We start from the raw sequence: 23,505 nt of genomic DNA on the forward strand, positions 1-23,505 counted from the left end.
TCCGTGCTCTGTCATTGAGTGTCTGTTTCTATTCTGTGTCCAATAAAAGTGTATACCTGGGATGTAGATGAGTCGGGGTAAGTTATAGACTATGTGCTGCAGGCAGCAGAAAATAGTGTGCTTCCAACCTGGAGGCAACCGTTTTTTTTCTTCTTCAACACGATCCAATGTCCCTGCGCACAAAGCCAGGGTCGGTGGTTGGGAACTTGCACTGACCTGCGCAGAGCTCGGACCTCAACTCCATCCAGCGATTTTGGGATGAACTGGGATATCAACGCTCAACACCGGTGCCCTCGTGTCTGAATGCAAATCCCTGCAGCCTTCAAAGTAGACTGGAGGCTGTTACAGACGCATATTTATTAGAATAGTTTTGGAATAAGATGTTCAACAATCACATATGGGTGTTATGTTTTGGGTGTCCACATACATTTGGCCAAATATTCCTGTGACGTAGATTAATCAGAATGAGCTGCATCTACTGTCGTGTGTCCCCCCCCCCCCCCACTGTGATGTGTTCTTGCTGTAAATGAGGTCTGGCCTGTGATTCTCTGCACTCAGTTGGTGAGTATGAATTATCCTCCTGCATCACACACACACAGAGAGAGAGAGAGAGAGAGAGAGAGAAACAAGCAGAGCGGTGAGGGATGGAGGGAGATAGATCTAAAGAGAGTAGAAGAGGTCATGGCCCATTTCACACAGTGCACCAAGGAGGTTACAGGAGGTCTCTAAAACATGACACTGGGCACCACGGTGATGTATCTGCGAAGAAGAAGAAGCAGTTGCAAACATGGCCACCTCCAGAACAGCGGAGGACGTGGAAGGACAGGGAGCTCGGAGACACAAGTGAAGACACATTTTTTATTCTGCAAGATCAAAATGATATCAAATTCACTAAATGCCTCTGCACAGAGACGAGATAAACAAAACAAAACATCCGGAGCTGCTGAGTCCACGAGCTCGCAGAGTGAGCGTAGTGCCGCTTTGTTATCGCTCGTGGCACATGTTGGACTTTTGAAGTGTCACGTCTCGTTACATATTAGCCACACACTGACCACGGCGCAAGAGACAGGCCAGGGCTCAGTGCGGTGACGCCGAGACATATGTCGTACGCGTGTGCGTGGAGCTGCAGAGGAAAAGCTCCTCCTCCACCATTAGTTATTTTTATTCAGAAAAGAGGGAGGGGGTGCTAGTGTGCAATGTGTCTCAGTAGTGACAGTATGCTTTACAAATATTACATAATTACAGACATTTGTACAAAAATAAAATACAAGTGAAAAAAAAAAAGCAATACTAACTAATATTATATAATATATAATAATAAGGAATATAAATAATAAATACAGAGTGTGAAATACATGAATAAATAAATGAAAATAGCTAAATAAAATAGAAAACCAGGAATAACAACACAATAGGATTACTACCATCAGAACAGAACTTTTCATTTATGTATTTATTCACAGCACCGTAAAATAATTTGCCTCATGATTCATCTCCGGCGATGGTATAATGTGTTCATGGAACTAAATGGGAAACATGCAGTCACCTTTGACTTAGACAGCAGCTTAGTGCATAGCTGTATCATAAAGTAAGATACACTCAAATCCAATCGCACCCCAAATACACTTCGATATGACTAAGAAATGTAAGAGTCATGCTTCCTGTGAGGGTATTTATGTCAGCCTAATGGGCTACAGTCATGCCTTTCTTTTTCTGTCTTGTACATGTACAGAAAATGTGCAATTAACTTTATCAATGACTCAGTTCCCTTCAGTGGACTGCAGCCATCATTAATATAATTAAATACTCCTGTTCTTTACCTGCGACACGTCAACATTGTCTGTTGACTTGCTTTGTTCACTGCAGACTGTATCTGCTTATTAAAGACATAATATGTAACCTTTCTGGTTTTCTTATCCAGTTTTTTATAATACACTTACTTAATCTTGGCTGTTTTGACTGTATTTCAACCGTACAACGTCAAACGTCTCTTTTTAGAGAAGCAATTAAGCAAACGTTAGCGGTTAGCTCGCAGCCCCTGCTTTGTCTCCATCTGAGAAATACTGATTCTTAACATTAAATTGCTTTATTTTGTGTTTTTACCAGTTTTATTCACCGGGTTTGTTTGCTTTGGAGAGGAGGACACCTCTGCGCACAATTCGGCTCCTGGTAAAAACCTTCTGAACGTCTGGATCTCAAGTTCAGAGATATCAGAGAAACCAGCTGAGCAAACATTAGTGGCGGCTTAAAATAAAAACAACAAGTTAAATAAATAAGTTGTCAAATAATTCAGCTCCTGAAAAAAAAACCCTGAAAGACGAATAGTGAAAGAATCCTAACCGGGAGAAGCTGACTGCAATGACTCCCATGATCCCACGCTGCTTCACGACAACACCAAACTCCGTCTTTTGTTAATGTTTTGATTGAAAGAAAATGACATATTTTGTGTTTAAGCCAACATGGACAAGAAGTCCTAAAAGTTTGTCAAAAATCTACTACAGTGTGCCTTTTTAATGGAATGTGAAGGAAAATAATGAATATTTCATTTATTTACATTACATTACATTACATGTGTACGGAGAACATGAACTTAGTGGATCAATGGTCTTCTTTTTTTATAACAATACAACCTCTAAGGGTGTAAGTTTTGAACTATTGATTCTGTACGTCAAGCATTGACGATGTCACAGTTGCTGCTGCACAAAGAAGTCCATTTGAAGACACACCAGCCAATTTGGTTGATGTGTGCAGCTGAGCTGTCTCTTAGTTCCACGCTGCCTACTCTTCTCTTTCTTCTGCTCCAGATAAGTTATTTTAATTGCTGGCCTCGTTTTTGCTCTAACCCCACAAATCACACACACATGAAAAGACGGTGGCTCAGGCTGGTCACACCACCGGCCTGAGGGGGAATCGTTGACGGTTTTTGAGTTGAGTCATTTCACCAGATTACAAAATAGGACATTGTGGTAACCCACTGGGAACATAGACATTCACTGAACACTATGAGAGGAGATACCACATTGGTGACCCTGACGTGATAATGGACTATGTTACTATCACAACAGGTTTGGAACCAAGGCCAAACAGTGTCGCCTGCCATGCACTTTCAGCAACCAGGGAAACACCAGGGCCGGCGCTTGTTAACGGCCATGAGTGCCGGCGGGGACAGCAGGCTGTTGTTTATTAAGGACGAGGTGTCGAGCCGGCGGCTGCTGGTCGACTCGGGTGCTCAGCGCAGCATCCTCCCTGCATCGGCTGCGGACACCATGGCTTTCCGCCGCCTGAATAACATTACGACCCCCGACCGGTACCCCGTCCCACACATCCAAGATTTTTCCGCCCACCTGGCAGGAACCACCATCTTCTCCAAGGTGGACTTGGTGCGTGGCTACCACCAGGTACCGGTCCACCCACGGGATGTGCCGAAGACAGCAGTCATCACGCCGTTTGGACTCTTTGAGTTCCTGCGGATGGCTTTCGGCCTCAAGGGGGCAGCACAAACATTCCAGAGGCTTATGGACTCTGTACTGTGAGAAATGCCAGTTCTTGTTTGTTTATTTAGACGACATTCAAACGGCACGCAGGGCCAAAAAACCTTTTTGGTGGCCAAGGGGGGGAAGTCGGAGTGGGTCTCGGTGGACCGTCTCAAACCTGCCCATTTGGACCTGGACAGGCCGGTTGAGCTGGCCGTGTCCCCGCAGCGTGGTCGCGAACATAGACATTCACTAAACACTATGAGAGGAGATACGTCTCCTTTAAGACAGGTAACCCAGGAGCTTGCTGGGAGATGTTAAGAGTTAACGGAAGTGAGAAATGGAGGAGATTGTTTTAGCTGTCGTGACTGTTGTTGGAGGCTTGACTACTGCCGCTGTATCGCTGTTCATGTTGGGAAGTAAACATTCGACTTGACAACTTGTCTATCGTCTCCTCGTTTCTACCCACGCCCACAACATGAACATTACAAACTGAAAGCAGACAATATTTTTTAAGGAAATTGTCACACCCACATCTGAATTATCCAACCATGCATTTCCTGATATATATTTATGCCTCAGGGGGAAATACAAAGACACAACTTCCTCGATTAAATGTTTTAATAGTTCATAACACTTATTTTCAATAAAAAAATATATTTATATTTTGAATATTTGTCACATTTCTTTATGTGTTTTTTGAAAACAAATTGAGTTGTTTATCACACTTTAAATATCGTTGTTGGCCCCTTTATATGCCCCCAGGAACTGTCCTGTGTTGCCAAACCTTCACTGTCTGTAGGTATCATGAGCGCTGTCTGATCTGCTCAGCCGCGCTTCTCTCTTTACAACCAGAGAGCGAAAGCACCCCCCCCCCCCCTACCCCTTCCTCCTCATCTTTCCATCTACTTTCCACCCTGGGAAACCCCCCGCCACAGTCTTCATGACACATCAACCCACCTATTATACTGCACTGCGGGGGGCCCGGCAAACCAAAACAATAATTTAGACCCCATTTTACTGGAGCACTTATCTGCTAAGTGCTCACACAAGTAGTCAAAGCCACACACTGAATGTGAGACTAAATCATCTGTGAAAATAAATAAAAATAAATCAACATTATAACGTTGTTTTAAGAGGAAAACCAAGACATTGAGAGTTTGAAGTTCACCAAAACTGTCTTGTGAACATGTGAATGAACTTTGAATGTTATTTTGAACACTTTTCATTTTCGAAAGCTCCAGAGCAGTTCATCACATTTTCCAGAGTCCAATCATTTACGCTCTTATGTTTTGTTTGTGAATGATCCACTGTCACTGAAGACAGAAAGTTGAACAATCTGAGTATAGAGTCTGACCTTTGAGTCAGGCATGCATGAGAGTACATGTGTACATGTATGTGTGAGGTTCCATGCACATGAACGCATACAGAGACGCAATAACTCAGAGCAACTCGTAGTAACTCAGCTTGTCACCAACCGTCCTGTGTGTAGACGGAAGGTGCAAAGTTGAGCTCGTATTAGTATCCTTGACTTTCTCAGCCGCGGAGGTTTCACATGCAGCGAGTGTAACTCGATAGGTCCATCAATTACCTCTGTTTCCTAGGTGCCTTCACAAACAACAGCTGCAGCGTTTAATAAAGTAGCCATGCAACTCAATCACACAGGCTAAAATATCATGAAGCCTGAAAACCAGCGGGAGGATGAAAGTAGGCTCCTCTTGTTGTCATGGCTTCCTTATTTCCATCCATCTGATACAAAGACCCTTTAAAAACACGTGTGCACAGCGTTTATCAGTATTTCACTTGTTCATCAGAGATTTCCCCTGTTTTCAAAATGACATGTTGCATCGAGGCATGCCGTCGCTGTAGATTTCACTTTTGGTTGTGGGACAGAGGTAAATTTTTTCCATGGTAACTGGAACCTCATTCAAAACTCTGTCCTTGAATAGACATGAGAGCAGTGACTCTCTTCTTTTAGATTGAATTTGAGTCACTGGTTCAACACACTTGTTGAACTCAGGTCGTTATTTACTTTATTTATCTGTGCTTGAATAAACTATATACATAAAGATTGAAAGAAAAGAAACCCCAGGGGATTATAGGGTCTTCCCTAAAGAGCACTAACTGTGGGCTCACAAAATTATTATGCAAAAAATTGAAAAAAACTTATTTTGAGTGAAAGTATGACTGCATATGTTCCAGCGTGTGGTGAAGGTGTGAGGTGAGGGCAGCGCACGATGGAGGGGGCAGGAAACAGAGGGTGTTTCCCAAAAACTAAACTTTAGACGGTGACGACTCCTTTGTACCAAATGTACGAGCACCAGACTGAACTGAGCGGAACTGGCATTGAGAAAAAGAAGAACAATCGGTGCCATGCTGATGCTGTTTGACCACAAAACAGATCAGACACAAATAAATTCAGCAATCAATTTGTTGTATTTTAGCAGAATAAAGTGAGTACACTTTAATATCAGTTTACTATATATATATCTATATATAATTATTGTGATATTCAAGGATAATTGTTAACTTATTGGGATTACAGGACAGACTTTCAGACAATCAATTGTTGAAGGCATTCATGGTGCGTCCTTCAGTTATACTCATACAATATATGTAAACCATTTGCTGTGTAAAGTGTTGGCGTGAATGTCACTTTCAGAGAGTAGCATACAACCTCCCACGTCGGAATTGGGGGGGGCAATTCCGACGTGGGAGGTTGTGTGGGGAGAGGACTTTCAGGGTTTCTTTCTTTAGTTGAAGCATGCCAACTTAAAGAATAACATGAGTAATGGAGGGGAATGTGGATAGCTAAGCAATGAGACTCCTAACAAGAAACTGTAAAACATGTTAAGACCATGAAAAGACCGAAGCCGACAATGTGTTGAGGAGAGGAGAAGGAGGCGGGACGGCTCGCTCCTTAGCTACTTCCATCATCAGCTTCGGAAAAAAAAACAAAACACGAGTTGCTAGCTGAATCGGGAAAGCGGGAAATCCTTAATGTCCAACTTAAGACTTAGATCTTAAAAAATGGGTCACAAATAAAATACATTCATTAAAACAGCGCTGTAGTTTTTAGCAAATGCAACTGAAGGAGTAAATATTGTTTTCGTCGGAGATTATTTCCAGCTATGGATTTGGTGCACTAGCGAGTATCTACAGCAGCAGGACGGGAGCGATTCAAAATAAATTAAAGGGCCCAAGTTCATCGTAATGAAGGAACATGTCACCCAGTGCAACAGTGCAGCTCAATGATGTGCTTTTAATGAGACAACAGGCTTTGGCTGCAAAGACAAATCTTGTTAGTAGGATCAACTCGTTGTCGGTGGATTTGTTTATAATAAGAAAAGAATGGAGTCACCGAAGAAACCACAGGGTGACAAATGTGGAATGAATCTGATTTATGATTTCTCTGATGTATTCAGTATTCAGCGAGATTCATTCAGACAGAAAAATGAAATGTTAAGTGACAGACGGACAGAAAAGCTGGTGATGCTCATCGAAAATCCAAAAATACACACCAGCCTGTTTTGTGTTTAGGTTTACAGTCGGGGGGGAAGCAGGAGAGTTTCGGGTGTTTTCATCAGTTTGGGTATATGCAGCATTTTTCTTTTGCACATCAGTAACTCGAGACAAACATGTTTTGGTGTTTTTCCCGCTTAAATGACTTGTTTTGTAACATTATAACCGCTCAATAAAAGTGAAATGGGTTCTCAGGGAGAGGCGGTGACGCTGGTATCACAGACGACGGTGCTCCAGACCATCACAGCCCACAGCTCTGCGTGGTCAGAGCCCTTTCCACCTCACTGCGACTCCCTCACGACAAACACTCCGGCAGTGGAAAAGGAGACTGCAAGCCGGATGAAGCTCCACATGCATTTAATTTCCTCATTATGACCGTCGACGTATGGAGCTGCAAGTCTGGTAATCTGGTATCTACTCCAAGAGTGACTTTGTGCGTGCTTAGTTCCTTTAGATTCTCTTTTTTATTTCAGAATGGAAACATCAGTGGAGCTGAATCAGGACTTTTATAAATAGCACAGACCGTGATAACATAACAGAGCTTCTCAGTGGGGCTGCTGAAGCTCCCTGCAGCCACACACACTGTCTAGAGGAAGCTGAATGCTGCACTCTGGTGGACAGAACAATAATCTATTACTGTGGTATTTTCTTTTGCACAATAGATATTTGAGTTAAAGGGAATTCCACCAATCTTTCGTAGTGTAGTGGAGTTGTTGCGTAATTCTCTGTGTGTTCTTCCTCAGCCTCTCAGTTCTGTCGGTCGCTGTAAATGTAATTCCAAAGTCCTCCGCAAGTACATACGTTTATGACTTAAACTACTCTGCTAGGCCTATTGTATTTGTGCAGGACAAGTCACATGTTAGCCTCATTGCACTTGCTTATAATGTATTTCAGAAATATCTTATTAGTTATTTTCAGAGTTACGCATGCTCTGGCACCACAATATACTGCAGAAGCATGCATACATAAGTAAAAGCTTTCGTCCACGGACTATTTCTGACTGAGTTAGATTCCAAATACTAAAGCTCACAACTGCCATATTTAAAAAACAAATATTCCTCAAGCTAAGTACCACTTTTCAACATCATCATAATGAATGTTGTAAAGAAAGATGCATAGTCATTATAACATGATTACCTTTTTGTAAACAGATCTTTGTAATTTTGCTTTTTATTTGGTAGCGTGACAGTAATAATAAGAGACAGGAGAAGCAGGGAGAGGTAATGATGTCTTTGGTCAGAAGCTAAAAGGGGAACGTCCCGGTGCAGATACAAAACAAGAACGCTGCAGAATTCATCCCACAGTTTTCACATAATGTCAGTTGCATTGTTGAATATCGTACATATTATTATTATTTGAGATATAATATTGCAAAAACAATTAGTAGATCAGAGTTGTTTCACAAAAACGTGTCATTTTCCTCAAGAAGTGATCGATCGATGCTGCTGTTGTTTGTGTGGGCGAGTTGTCAAAAAGCACACCGGGTGACTTTGGAGAAGGCACGACTTGACCGGCACAAAGTGTGAATCATCAGTCCACCGGTCTCTTCCTCTCTCCGTCTGTATTTGTACGCCACAGCAGTTATACCAGCCCACTGCTCTGATTAATGCATGTTTATGAGATGCTGCATTAAAGCTGTCATTGTCCAGATAGCCTCTCTCTCTCTCTCTCTCTCTCTCCTTCTCTGCTGTGTGTGTGTGTGTGTGTCTTGTTGACTTATTTCCTCCCAGAAGTGCTCCATTGATATGACAGGACAAGGTAGGACAGGCCGGGGCACGGCAGGACAGAGGGGACGGGCAATAAAAGTGTCATTTTTCACCTTGTTCATAAACAGCTTGTAATGTTGAGATGAGCCATTGCCTATTATGGGCTCCGTCCAGCCCGTGACATCAGTAAACAGAGCAGGACGGCTCTCAGCGAACGCCTGGGCTGAACCAATGAGGAGTGTGTTTTAACAAGCCGGCGTGGGCTGTTGGGAGTCTGGACTAGCTCGTCCCATGGTAACCCAGCAGACACTGTACTTGTTATGGTTGAGCCTGGGAACAGACTCGGGTCTAAAACTTATCAAGCTGTCTTGCGAGGCACAAACTTTGGATCATGAATATTGCAGAGGTTATGGGGTTATGGGACAGCTTTATTACTCTGACAAACACCATTTCTCAGGAGGGTTGAGGTGGGAGGACAAGACGGCCATATGCCAGCCTCTTTTGCCTTGCAAAGCAGGCTGTTGAACTTCTAGAACTCCTCTGCTTGACTTTTGATTCACCTTTATCTTCCTCCGCTTGACCCACGCTGCTGCTGCAAATGAGCATCTATCTTTAGACGCAATGATTCAGCGTGCAGTCTCAGATCGCGACAGGACCGAGGCAGAGAGGCTGCAGGAACGTGAGGAAATGTGTCTGATGTGACTCAGATAACAGTATGGGCTTTGTGAAACAACATGACATACACACAACATTTCTTTTTTTTTTTTACAAGCTGATACAACAAAAAGTTCAGATCACTGATCATAGATGCAGATTTTGTTCATAATGCAGGAGGCTGTCTCTGAGAGGAAGGAAGGGCAGAGGGAACACGGGAGTGAAAAGAGTGGAGGAGGAAGAGAGGCCTCCCCTCCATATGCTCACTCTGCCTCTCGTCCATATGCATGCAGCTCGTGTTCACCTCGTTCTCTCCTCACTAAAGCAGCGGCAGTGATGCATTGTGAATTTATACACCTTTCATTAATCTCCTGCACAGAGAAAGCCAGAAGAGGCCTGAGACTGAAAGCTTTGCAAAGACGATCAGGTTTAGAAAGGGACACGACGCCCTCTTGTGTACAAACGAAGCGCTGCACGGACACACTGCACTGGACTAACCTTTTGGATTGTGCGCCATATATGAGGTGACAAAAGATTGTAACAATCTGCAAGACAAAGTGTTTTTAGACCAGAAAACCCCCGTGTGCCGTATAAAAATAATATATATCATAATAACTACGCAACACAACCAAGAAGTTTAACGTTCGGCATTACAGAAGATCATTGGTGTGCTACTCTTACATTGAAATAAACTATATTTATTACTTTTAAACTCTAATACAGTGCATGGCTCAAATGACTACAGACAAAATTATGATTTAAAATATTAGTTGTGATCTTGTAGCCCACATATTTAGCATTCATAAACTTTATAAGAATAACAATGGTTTATAATGCACCTTAAGGAAGCAGATATAACTATAACTCCTCCTGTGGGCATCCATTCCACGTGGAGGCTGGTGTATATGTATGTGTATATACATGTATATATATGAATATGTTTGCAGTTTGACTTTGAGCGAGTCAAATATTTGGACTATTCCACAAGTTAAAGTCTTAAATGAAGCCAAACAGCGAATGTAGCGATTCACATCAGCCGTGTTGTGGAGGAAAGAAGCGTTCCCTCCCCGTCAGTCTGTCATGACAGAGACGTATAGGACCACTGAGAGATGATCGGACGGACAGGATGGAAAACAGGATTGTGAAAAGCTCCCAGGGTGATTTTATGAGGATGTGAATACTTCTGGGTTCAGGCTACCACAGAAGACGACATCAAGTTTTATTTAATTTGGAAATCACAACTATTAACATTGAACAAGTCCAGAAAGTCAAACTCCCATGAAAACTAATGATGTTGCTGCAGGAGGGCTGCAGGGGACGAGACTCTGCGAGAAGAGGAACAAAACATGGAAAGCATTCAGAGCTTTGATGAATGAACAAAGATAATATTGACACAAACGGGATGTGTTCGCAACTTTTAGGGTTCACCTGGTCGTTTAAAATCACCTTTCATTTCAAGATCTAAAACAACGTCATTCACCAGACGTGAAACTTAAAACTCACAGTTTTCACGAAGATTATGACATTTAATAATGTTTTCTTATTTAGGATTTTTTATTAGGTAAGAACAGAATCTATGCACATTCAAGAGCACACACACACACACACACACACACACACACACACGAGTGCCGTTATGTTTGTGCAAAATAATTGGTTATAGCGTTTTCTTCAAAATAGCATTTAAAATTGTATATTTTATAATATTTTAATAATTATTTTCACTATTTTACAAAGACTTATGGTCTTTTAGTATACATAAATAAACATTACACTAAAACTTAAATTATATTAGTGCTATTTTAAAGGCCTACTGAGACACTAAATATGACGCTCGTTTGGCGTTCACATTCGTCGATGTAATTTCTGTGTGTGCACACGGCCGTGCGGTCTCGTGCCATTTTATGTGGATTGGCGAAGCGTTTACTTGCCAATTAGGATCAACTAGCACGCACTTTCAATTTACGAGGACAATGGGATTCATCATTATAAGAACACAGGTGCCAACGATTCTGCGGTTTGAGAACACGTCATGATTTGGACGTAGACTTTTCTTCGGGACCTTCCTCAAGAACACATTTAATAAAATACTAAAAAAGGGGAATCGTGAATGAAGTCCATTGAGAGCAATTATTAACCGTGACAAGATGATTTAATCAATACAGATTATAACTCCTGAACAACCTGAATGCAGCGTGACGTGACATCAAATAGGCTTCGACCAGTGTAGTAGTGGTTTACCTGTACGCAGCTGTGCTGATGACACATTACAGGGGGGGCAACAGTGCAAACATGGCAACGCTTCTATCAGTCGATCGCAGTCAGCTGGAGACAAACACTACTTTGAGTTTGTGGCAAAGAAAAGCAGAAGCAAAGAAATAAAACTTTCTCCATCACATAAAGTTTCTTTTTGTAGCTCAAAACCAACTTTTCTGCATCTCGTGTGAGAAGTGTTGATTTATTTCTTATTTATTTATGTTGTTGTATTACTATAGCAACTGTACTGTCAACTTTTATAATATTTTCACGTCAGTGGTATGTGAGCGGCTGCTGTTTCTCTTTAGGAATGCAGTTAAGTAAATGTTGTTTATGAATATTTATATATATTTAGAATATTTATGTGAATGCTTTCTTAGTGGGCACCGTTTAATTTAGAACAAGTATGTCAAAAGAGATTGTAAAGCATTCAGCTGGTGATTAATATGTCTAAGCATTATATTTTGTATTTATAAACGGTTCTTTAGTTACGTTAAAAGGTCTCAAAAGATGCTTCAGAGATGCTGAATGATCCTCCTTAACTCACGGCGTGTTCCTCGACTTCACAGGAATAACAACATGTACATTTAAACATCAATGATTTAGTTCCACGGTGATTGAACTGCCACTAAATGGATCTGTGAGGCTCAGGCTCAACGTTACGGTGAACTGGCATTGACACACACTTTCCCCAACTCTCTCACAGCCATTAAACCGTGCTTTGTTCCTCGTGTTCCCACTTGCTTTATTCTTTCATTTCATGCTTCTCCTTATGTGTTTCCCTCTCTCTCTCTCTCTCTCTCTCTCTCTCTCTCTCTCTCTCTCTCTCTCTCTCTCTCTCTCTCTCTCTCTCTCTCTCTCTCTCTCTCTCTCTCTCTCTCTCTCTCTCTCTCTCTCTCTCCTCTCTCTCTCTCTCTCTCTCTCTCTCTCTCTCTCTCTCTCTCTCTCTCTCTCTCTCTCTCTCTCTCTCTCTCTCTCTTTCTCCCTCTCTACATCTCCAGGAATCTCGGTGGGCTTGTAAAGGAGTTTTAATAGAGAGGAATATAAATCTGCAAGTGACAAACTCCAGTCGTGGCAGAGCGGGGGCCGGTGTGTACGCTGTGAACTGCTGTGCTGTAAAACCAGGACCTCCAAGGCTCCCGTGCCCCCTCTGTGATTCCCGCTGGCATTGCTGCGAGACCCCACAACCTCTCAGCCTGGACCACAACACACAGGCAAGACGCTCACAGGTTTCATTTTTAAGTCTAGACTGAAGGCGAATACTATCAGGCCCACGATGCTCCGAGGACTTTAAAGCGGCCAGTTTCAGGAGCTTACGCTGGCAAAGAAAGTTTTACAGTCAAACCTTTATGAGACTTTTTACTTATTAAGTATTGTAACTTCTTTTCATTTTGCAGAATGTATGTATTGCTTTTTTCGGGCTATGGTTTGCAATGTCCAGAGAATTCTTTATTTATTTATTTGAACAGATCTCACCTTCGTTATCTTAAACAAGTCCAGTAACAGTAAGAGGACTTACAATATGGCCATGGAGGAAGGTGAAGAGTAATCAGACTTTAGGTTATAATCCCTGGTAGATCCTGTGATGACAAGTCGTAACTGCACAGTTTAACACTACAGGTCTTGAATACACAAATGTTCTTAGAATTAAAAAATATAGTGATAAACCCCGTCAGTCCAAGAGGCACGCCGGCGTTCAGCCCCATGTCTAAGTGAAGCTTGCGTATACGCTGATTGGTGCATTTTGCTATCAGTCAACATATTGGGAGCGCTGATCCTTTTAGGCAACACGAGCGCGTTCATGCTTGATTTTAACCACTTGTTGCATGTCATGTGTCACATTCTGCCAAAAGCGTCAGGAGTTACCAAACAATTGCCTTTGTTATTTATTGTAATAATGCTTTGAGAAACTTTTGACCACAATGATGTCAGAATTAGCAGCGACATGGTTTGTCTGGGAGTAAGTTGAGTAAACCTCAACGTGAGGCTGTAGGTCTATAACTGTAGCCATAAAAACACAGCTTTCAACATTCACTTGGATTACTGTTCAGTAATAAGATATCATACGCGACACCTAAATTCTACTTTTAATTCACCACAAGTCTTCAGGGCAATTATTCAAAAATACTTCTTCATTTTCAAACAGCGCAGGATATTGTGAAAAACAATACGTGCAGCACATCTGTGTTTATAGGCGGACGAGAGGCACATGAATGGAAATGAGACAGAAATATAGTTTTTGTGGCCAGAGACAGGGTTTATACTCACGCCTGTGGGAAGAACAGAATAAGAAACATCTTTATGGATAACGTATGTTGACACACACACACACATGGTGACTGATCATAATCACACACAGCGCAAAGAACAGTAAGAATATCTCGGATCCTTCAAGAACCTTCTCTTCGCTCTGTAAATTCCATGATTTTATGGATTAATGAAATTGAACCTCGATCCTCCTCTGGGATCAGCCTTTCAACTATTTCATTTAGAAGGAGAGAAAAAACAGCTAATGGAACCAGACTGCTCCCTAAAACACTACGATGGTAATGAGGAACAAGTGGAAAGAAAACACAGAAATGCCAAGAGTGATGTCACCTCACGCTGAGGTGTAAAAAGTGGCTCATTATGTGTCTCTGAGATGCTTTTATCATGATTTGTATGAGTGTCCATTGGGTGGCGCTGCAAAGTTTCCAGCTGAACACACGCCGTACAGTACAGTAACACTTCCTCGTCTTAAAATGGAAGATAAACCGACTTTTTACTGTTAAAACAACAGATCGGGCTCGCTGGCCGCGGAACTGGAGGCTGCAAATGTCCTTTGGTTAGAATAATGGATTGATAGATTTAACAGGCCCAGTTCCCAAATTAATAATTCTGTTCCACATTGCAGAGCGTATCGAATCTGTCAGATAGTTTTAACAGAGATTCGACTCCACCTTTCTCCATTTTGCTTGAGTTGAATTTGGCTCCCCGTTTTCCATTCCCCAGCAGCTGTGTTTTGAGTCATTTACAGCTCAGCTGACATCGCGGCTCCACATAACGGATTAGAGGACAATGAAATCATTTCTTTGAGAGACGCCTTTGGGGGAAATGATGGATTCGGTGGATACAACAGCTGATAAACTGCATCTTACTTATATTGTGTTGTCTTTATTACTCAATTTAGGATAATCACAGTAAAAGAAAAGTGTTCCTGCACACTGAACTTTATCCTCGTGTCCAGCGTGTATAGCTGATGCATGGCGCCGTTGCTGCTTTTTACACAACGAATAGACTGTGTGAAGAACAATCAGGATCATTTACTGTATGTGACTTTTGTTCTACCCTTTACTTTATTTAAACATCTGTGTCCCTTCTTCTCGATATACAACTGTCAAATTCATGTAAACCTTTTATCCATATATTTGACATTTTCTTGCCAAGTTGCTCACTGGGGCGTAACACTTAAATAGCCCTTCCCATACATGGGGTGTGGTCAGTAATTAATTGTAATTATAATTACTGGGGGAAAAAAGTAATCTAATGTATGAATAAGGTACCATAATACAATTATTTATGGTTGATAAACATTCAGGAAACAGGAAATATTCACCCACTGTGAAACGACTGGGTCTCCATGCTTGATCACACTGGGTGGCAGGGCTGGCACTGCACTGGAAAGCATTACTTGTGCATAGTGTTAATGGACTTACTTAACTCCTGGGTCCTGACTAGTGTTTTCCAATGAATTAAAGTGTCAGGAGCCACAAATCAGCGTCTGGGATAGGTCATGTGGGTACTGGAGGTGAGGGCTTGGTGGGCTCACCGCTCTTTCTTAATGGTTTGTTCCCTGGACGCATGAAACCGGAGCCTTAAACCCAACCTGTTGTTACTGAGGCCCCATTTGTACTCCCATCTACCCGTAACACACACGCACCCATGACCGCACATGCATGCCATTACATGCCTTCACACACACACACACACACACACACACACAAGCTAACAGTACTACCATCTCTCCCAGAGACAGATATACTCCCACACACACACACTAACCCCTCTTTGGCAGATCAGTAACATTTACTCAGCTAAATGAATTAAGTAATCGCACAATCCCGCAGCCTCTGCATTACAGAGGAATTTCCATATTACAGCATCTGATACTCCCTGTTCACAGCTCTCCTACGCCACTAATGCAAGCCCCTGGCCAGGCGGGCCGTAACTGGATAGCCGATGGGATTCTACTGCAGCAGTTGCAGTGAAGTACTGTGCATGTATGTGTGTGTGTGTGTGTGGTGGTCATCCATGCTATATGGGTCCTGTTTTTTTTATTAGAGCTCATTAGGACAGCAAATAACTCTACTCTGTTTTCATTTAAGCAACAAGCCACTCGAGGCTGTGGCTTGCAGGGATTTAGAATAGCAATGAGGCCTTGTTAGGCACGAGGTGACCCGGATAAAAGCTGTGCTGAAATGACTGTAAACCACAGTGGCTTTGCTTTTTAAACAACATTAAAGTTATAATCCTTAAGAGTGTACTCCCCTGATTTTTACATTGTACTCCTATAATACTATCAAACGAAATGGAAAATGGAGAAAGGATCGCAATCCATGTAGCAGAACTTCTAAACCGTCCAAACATGACGCAGACGTTTCCCTCAATGAAACTCTACCTGCCAACAGTTCGCTTTGAGATTCAAGTGTGTTAAGCTAGTAGCGGCTAATGTAGCCTCGGGCCGCTAGCTTCGAGCAGAGATGAGAAGCGGGCGGCTACAGAGGTCTGGTTATATCTCCACACTTCCAACTTTTTTTATTATGTCATCCCCTCTCTCTCTGTCTAAACGCGGTCACAGATGAATGTTTAATAGTTGTTTGATTTACATTTAATTTAATTTTGGCTGTGGACATGATTTGAGTTCAGGATCAGAGCTAGATGTGTTGAATTACAACCAATAGCTAACCCAACCCTCTCTTCCCATAATCCCCTGCCCGCCTGCCTCCTGCCCCATGTGACAGGATAATTACCCTGTTGGTAGACCCAGCAAAGACGGAGGGCCACACACAGCTGCCTCGACCTTCTGCGGAGCCTGGGGGCTTCGGCTTGGCGATGGCTACTCGCACATTTAGACGAGCCCAGAGAGAAGAGGGGGGAAAGGTTGAGTCAGAGCTGAAGCCCACTGCTGCTAAACTGTCAAAAGTGATGCTGTTGGATAACAAAAGCAATTGCATCTGCAGAAAATATGCTTTTTCAATTTTCAGGAATGCGAAAAGAAAAATGTATTTTTGACATTTGGAAACCTAAAGTTAACCATGTTCAAGCACTCAGGGGATGTTACATTCACCCAACACATGAAGTGCAAAGTGTTTTTGATGCAGCAAAGTTTAAAAGGCACCAGCCGGCACAGCAGTCAGGTGTCTTGAGGCACTGTAGAGAGAGAGAGAGAGAGAGAGAGAGAGAGAGAGAGAGAGAGAGAGAGAGAGAGAGAGAGAGAGAGAGAGAGAGAGAGAGAGAGAGAGAGAGAGAGTAAAAAGTCCCCCAGTCAGCATACACTTTTACTCACCCTTTAAATCTCTCTCTCCCTCTCCATCGCTCCTGGGGTCATGTTTCAGGAGCTCTCTGCGATTGTAATCAGGAGGGTTTTTTTTTTTTTTACCTTTCTGGGGTTTTTCATAAAATGCCCACACGGACGCCCTGACATTTTGTACATAAAGCGTCAGTGAGAGAAATATGACCTCAGCGCTCACTGATCTGTCACATCCTCAAACATGGAAACTATTCCATGTGTATTTTCATGCAGACTGCAGTTAGTTAAGCAAAGTTTTTAATTCATACATGAGGATAAAGAGCTGCGTTCTGTATGTGCATGTAAGTAAAAGTAGTAATTTGTCATGCACTGACACTTTGAATTAAGTAGTGGACGTATTATTTGCAGGATATACTTTACATTCCATAATTAAAAGTACTCATCATGCAGAATTCTGCAAAGTTCAATGATCTAGATTCGACTATTTCCCTCTGAGTAAAGTGGTGTAGAAGTATAAAGTGGGATTAACTAATGTACCTCAAAGTTGTACTTAAGTGCAATACCTGAGAGAATGTACAAATACTACAGTATATCTCACAAATGCAGTTGCTTTCTGGATCCACTAGGAGTCAGTTTTTCTTATCACGTTTATAAATGCACATTTCAGAAGGGATATATAAACAGTAAATACTGCGAACAGTTATTACACTGATGTCTTTGTTTGTGGTCATGGTGATAGTAATAAGAAAGAGGAAGACACTGCATGATGACGCGTTACACAGTTTCACTCGTAGTTTACCCCGAATAAATCTAATCTGTAATCTGTACAGTTAATAACATGACTCTGACTTCCTGTGTGTCGTTGCTGATGATCCCACAGTTCGGTCAATGATCTTGACATCAGGATTGCAATTAGAAGCAATGACAAGCAAGGTAATAATCAAGAGCGGTAAACAACACGCTGTTTTCCTGTTCGAGGACAATCAGAATCATCAGAGGCAGCGTGACTGCTGTGAGGGAAACAACACACGTAATGAAGGAGAAAATATTTACCCAACAATGGGCGTGCTCCTGCTCATATACAAGATCACTCGCTGTGTCAATGGTGTTGTGTCGACCGAGTAAGTATATCAACAGGATACATACAGTACATATGTATATATATATATATATATATACACACACACATACACATATATACATATACAGATACATACATGATTCAAACAGGCAAATAGTTTCCTTATTTGTCTAAATATGAACTCTATGAAAATTCAAAAGATTTTACAGAAGAGATGATAATACAGGAAATGATCAGGATATTTACTTTACACTAATATTGCGCTACATTGAGGGAAATATTTTACTATTTTAATAGATTAGTCGAATAATTAATTAGAAGAGAGACAGAAAATTAATCTTTTGGAGCTGCTGCTTTTCAATGTCTTATTGGATTTTGGGAAATTGTTATCGACATTTTCAAACATTATTTTCAGAAAAGTGATAGAGATTGTAATATAATAATAATAATAATAATAATAATAATAATAATAATAATAATAATAATAATAATAATAAGCATACAAGAATTGCAGCCCAAAGTGCTTCACATCAAAAACATAAAAACATTGTACAAGATTAGACATTTATAGCATTACAATAATCAGTGTAGATGTAAATGAGTCTGAAGTACCATTATAATACAGCAGAATTAAAATAGTAGATAAAATAGCAGAATTAAAATAGTATAAAATAACATTCTTGTAAATGTTTTAAACTATCAGAGCCATATTTTGAAAGTATGAGATCAACAATGGGCCCCTGTGGCCCTTCACTGTAATCAGTAGAATAAAAACTGTGTGTACTTTCTATCCTTAATTTAATTATATAGTATTTTTACTTTTGCATTGGTCATTTTAACTTACACACGCAGGATATCTGCATCTATTAAAGTGAAAGGAAGTAAATAACAGTGCATTAGCAGCAGAGGCTGCACACACACACAAAAGTGTTTGCACACACAAAGGTACTTGGATTATTTTGGCAAGAGGCAAGTTTATTATTTTGTTTTATGGGGCTGGGGAGGTGGGGGTTGGGGGGGGGGGGGGGGGGTTGTTTTGCAGCGCTGTCTGTGATACGGCGGCTCTGTTTGTGCGCTTGTGAGAAAGGAAGCACCAGTAAGATCAATACATCCTCCACGTAGATTTCCAGCAGAGCGTGACGTGCGTGTGGGGAAATGAGCTGGGCCGAGGATACTTTGCTTGTTATGGATTTGACATGAACTTGGCCCCCGGCCTCTCAGAACGTGATGAATGTATTATTTTATCTTCCTGTCTTTGTTAACCTCCTTTTGGCCGAAGGCGCGGTGATTCTCTCTCTGCGAGTGGATGAAACAACATCTCCAGTTTGGCCTTTGGATTTTGATGAAGTATAATAATGGCTGTAATAATAGAGCCTCTCCACAAGGACCTTTCCCACCACCGACACGCTAATGGGAGCAGTGGTGTATTTTAAGCACACGTAGAGTCAACTGCACAACACGGATTTAAATGAACGCATGAGGCGACGTATCCCAGAGGACGTCACTTAAACAGCTGCATTGATGGGGCCTTGAGACTTTATCATCTTCATCATTCAGGGTTGAATGACTCGACCCCGTCTTGAGTTTTAGAGTGTAATTTTAGATTTAGATGTCGCGGAGTAAAGTCATTCTGGTAAATGTAAAGTCGTTCTACAGTTTAGATTAGAGCAAAGTTTCTCAACTGTGAGTTCAGGACAACAAATGTAAAGAAAAACTGAAATAAAACACAAGACATGCAACACAGTCACACTGAAGCGGTCCTTCTGGATCGTTGCATTTCACATTTTACAAACAGATCATATTTTGTAATGATAATAGTTTTCAGTTATTATTGTCTCATATTTCTTTGCGATTTTATATTTGGAGAATATAAACTCCACACAGGTCCCAACATGGGGCAAGGTCCTGGAAGATTTCTAACATTTAAAATGGTTTTAAATGTGTTTGAAATACAGTAAATTCTTTCCATGATGATTCAGAGCTCCTTTCATATTTATTAATTAATTATACAAATCTAATAGATAAAATAATAAAACATAATGTAAATTAGGGCTGTATTTGAATTTTATTTTCATTATGGCTTAATGATTAATCACTTATGTCTTACCCAACTATCCAAAACACAAAGATATACAATATAATATACATATAAAATTGCCATTATTTGAGAAGCAGGATATATTAAAATAAATTCCTTTAAAAAGTGACTAACTATTAATTGATAATCAAACTTTGCTGCAGGGTCAAGAAGATTTTGGACGCAAAAACGAGTGAGAAAAGGTTGAAAAGCTTTGAGTTAGTGGATAATTATCGTACAGCATGTAGTGACAGGAGGACCCTCTTAAAGACAGATGTACTAACATGTGTGTCTGTGAGTGCGTAGGTGGAGAATACGGCTAAAAATAATTATCTTGCCAGTAGCTTCAGACAATGACAGGGCAATAATCTTTAGAGGCTGAAGACGTCAGAGCTTTTGGACAGGATTCACACACCAAGACAAAGAGACACATTTAGACCTTTGCTTGGTTGCTTGAGTGGGAATGATATTAGTCACCTCTGGGTCACAGATATTTCAGTCAACACAGACATGCAAAGGAAATAAAACATATGGTGAGCTACACCAATAAGAACAAACTCAAGCAGGGCAGGTTCAGACACCAGTGGGCTTGTGGGAAAATATGCATTTCTGGATGATGATGATGTGTGAAGCTGAGGTTTACACATCATCAACAGCTGGATGCACCGCAAGTTAATATTTACATGATGAAGTATGAATAGCTTAACATTTTCATCAAACAAAAAAAAAGGTGAAAACACATTTACACTTCACGTTAACATTTTATTACCTCGAGATGATTGATGTGTAACGTTGTTATATCTTTGTGTGTGTGTGTGTGTTTGGACTAAGGTTTTAAAATGTAAATATGTCCCGTATAAATAATCCATTTTGAACAATCAACTATAAAATAGAGAAAAATATAATATTTAATCCCATCACTGAGCATAAACATGTCTGCACACGTGCCGAACACAAAGTCAGGAAACACTTGGTCACCACTAAAGAGTCACTTTGTATTTCAATTTGAAGTAATGTTTGATTGTGTGTAAAAAAAAAAAGAAAAGAAAAAGAAGAATCAACCTGTAATGTAGTGATGATGTACTCCAGCAGGGGGCGCTGATACAAATTTAGAAGATGTATTTATACCATCGAAACTACTTCTCTTTTGTTGACTCCATTTATGCTGCTAAGCTTTGAACGCTTCCTCCAATTCCTCAAAAGGTCAGCGTTACCAAGAAAGCTTGCAATTGGTCAACGGTGCAAACTCTTGGATCAATCAAACCAAATTTGCTTCGTCAATATTAAAATGAATATTTTTCGGTTTTGGACTATTGGTCGGACAAAACAAGGCATTTGAAGACTTTGGGCTGTCGGAAATAATAACTTTCTGATGTTATAGATTTATCAAGAGCGCTTCTGGCAGATAAATTGAACCAAAAGAATTGTGAATAAAAGGTTCAATAAGCAACTGCTTGCAGTAATATTACCAAAACAACATATCTGAAGTTATTTTGTCAGTGAATTAACAGAATAATGGGAAAAAACTAAATGTACAATAAAGAAACATGGGGAACTTCTTTTCTTTTTTATTGACCGTCTGTTCCCAAATGGTGTAGGAGCTATAGAAAAGTATTATATAAAACTACTAGTTATTTGCTTCATTGCATCTTATATACAAAACAAATCCTCCCAGGGTCTGTTTGCATCACTTAAGCTCAATGCTTCAAAACACAAATGTTAGATAGGACGCTCAATGTGCAGTGCAATGGAGCTTCACAGCGGCTCTGTTCCCGCCGCCGTGACCTGAAGCCTGTGAACCAGCTCCGCCACCGACAGAAAGAGCCAAGATCCTTTCAGAACGGAGAACACATGAGCGAGAAGGAAATATCTTTTAGAGAAGCAACGAGGTGAGAAAAATGTTCTGTAAAACGTCTACAGCATGCACACTAAAAATACTGAACAGAATCGTTGGCTATTAATGCGAAGCTCTGTCACGACTCTTGCCGTCTCAAAAGAGGCAGATGACCTGCGGTCAGCTGTGGCGAGCAATCAAACAAATATAGAGTGTTGGATTAAGACCTGTGAGTGTTGCCAGTAGGAGTTGATGTCTCCACTGCCCTCATCGGGCTGTTTTTCACCAGGCCCCTACATCCATCAATCAGTCAATTCTTACATTTGAGCACATGGTGATTCTTAGAAAAACACAGAATCCTCCCCACCAACAGTTGGAGGGACCCAAAGGTCTGAAGACGTCACGTCAGGCAACTCCCCCCCCACTAAACATCCTAAATCGGTTTTCACTTTACAGCGCCAAACCACAAAGAAGAAGAAGAGAAAAAAAAAGATATATCTTCGAAGATTTTCAATCATAAAATGTGTTTTTTCAGCTCTATTTCAAGCTAGGGTTAGGCTTTAAGCCTCCGATGAGAGTAAGATTAGGGTTAAGGTTAGGGTAAGCTTTAAAAACAACTTGCAAGGTGAAAATTATAACAAAATCCAGGGTTGCAGCCTGGCCAGACTGGATCAAGCTCCTAAATCTGGAGCCTCGCCTCCGCAATCAGCTGGACACGACCGACCGCAAACCAGAGCGCTAAGAGCCTTGTGGATGTTTTACTGTATGGTCTCCTTGGTCACAGGACAGACCATCAATAAATCAGCTACAGACATCTAGATAACCGCACATTTCTGCTCAACAGGTCGTCCAAATTTTAAAAAAGGTATTTGTCGGAGAAAAAAGGGGCATCGGGTCTACCGGCCCGGAACCTTTCCGCACATTCCTGGGAAGGTAGTAAATTTCAATAGATGCATAATCTTTTCTGGTTCTTTTTGCCCCAAATGATCCATTATATGACAGTGAATCAGGAGCCTGGATTTGAGTGGTCTCCAATGTCTCTTCAGATGCATACCTCAACAGCACAGACCCCCACCCCCCCCTCCCCTGCACAGGATACAAGAGATTTGGATGTGCAAAGCTGTGCTCAGCCCCTGATGTCAGATATGACTCAATCCAGAGACTTGTAACTCCAAAACACATCTTGGAGATCCTGAATGGAGGAGAAATGGAGGAAAGCAGCAGGAGGAATTTGTTTCGATGCCTCCATAAACAAGTTTTCTCTATTGGACAAAAGTATGCTCGTGCACATGTTAGCCATAAATTAGACTACAAGACCAGGCTGTTTCACAGACTACACGAGGAAGAAAAAAATGTAAACATTTTCTACACCACTATGTCTCTGAGAGAAGTG

The sequence above is a fragment of the Cottoperca gobio genome, chromosome 24 (genome assembly GCF_900634415.1).
Source record: "Cottoperca gobio chromosome 24, fCotGob3.1, whole genome shotgun sequence".
Lineage (NCBI taxonomy): Eukaryota > Metazoa > Chordata > Actinopteri > Perciformes > Bovichtidae > Cottoperca > Cottoperca gobio.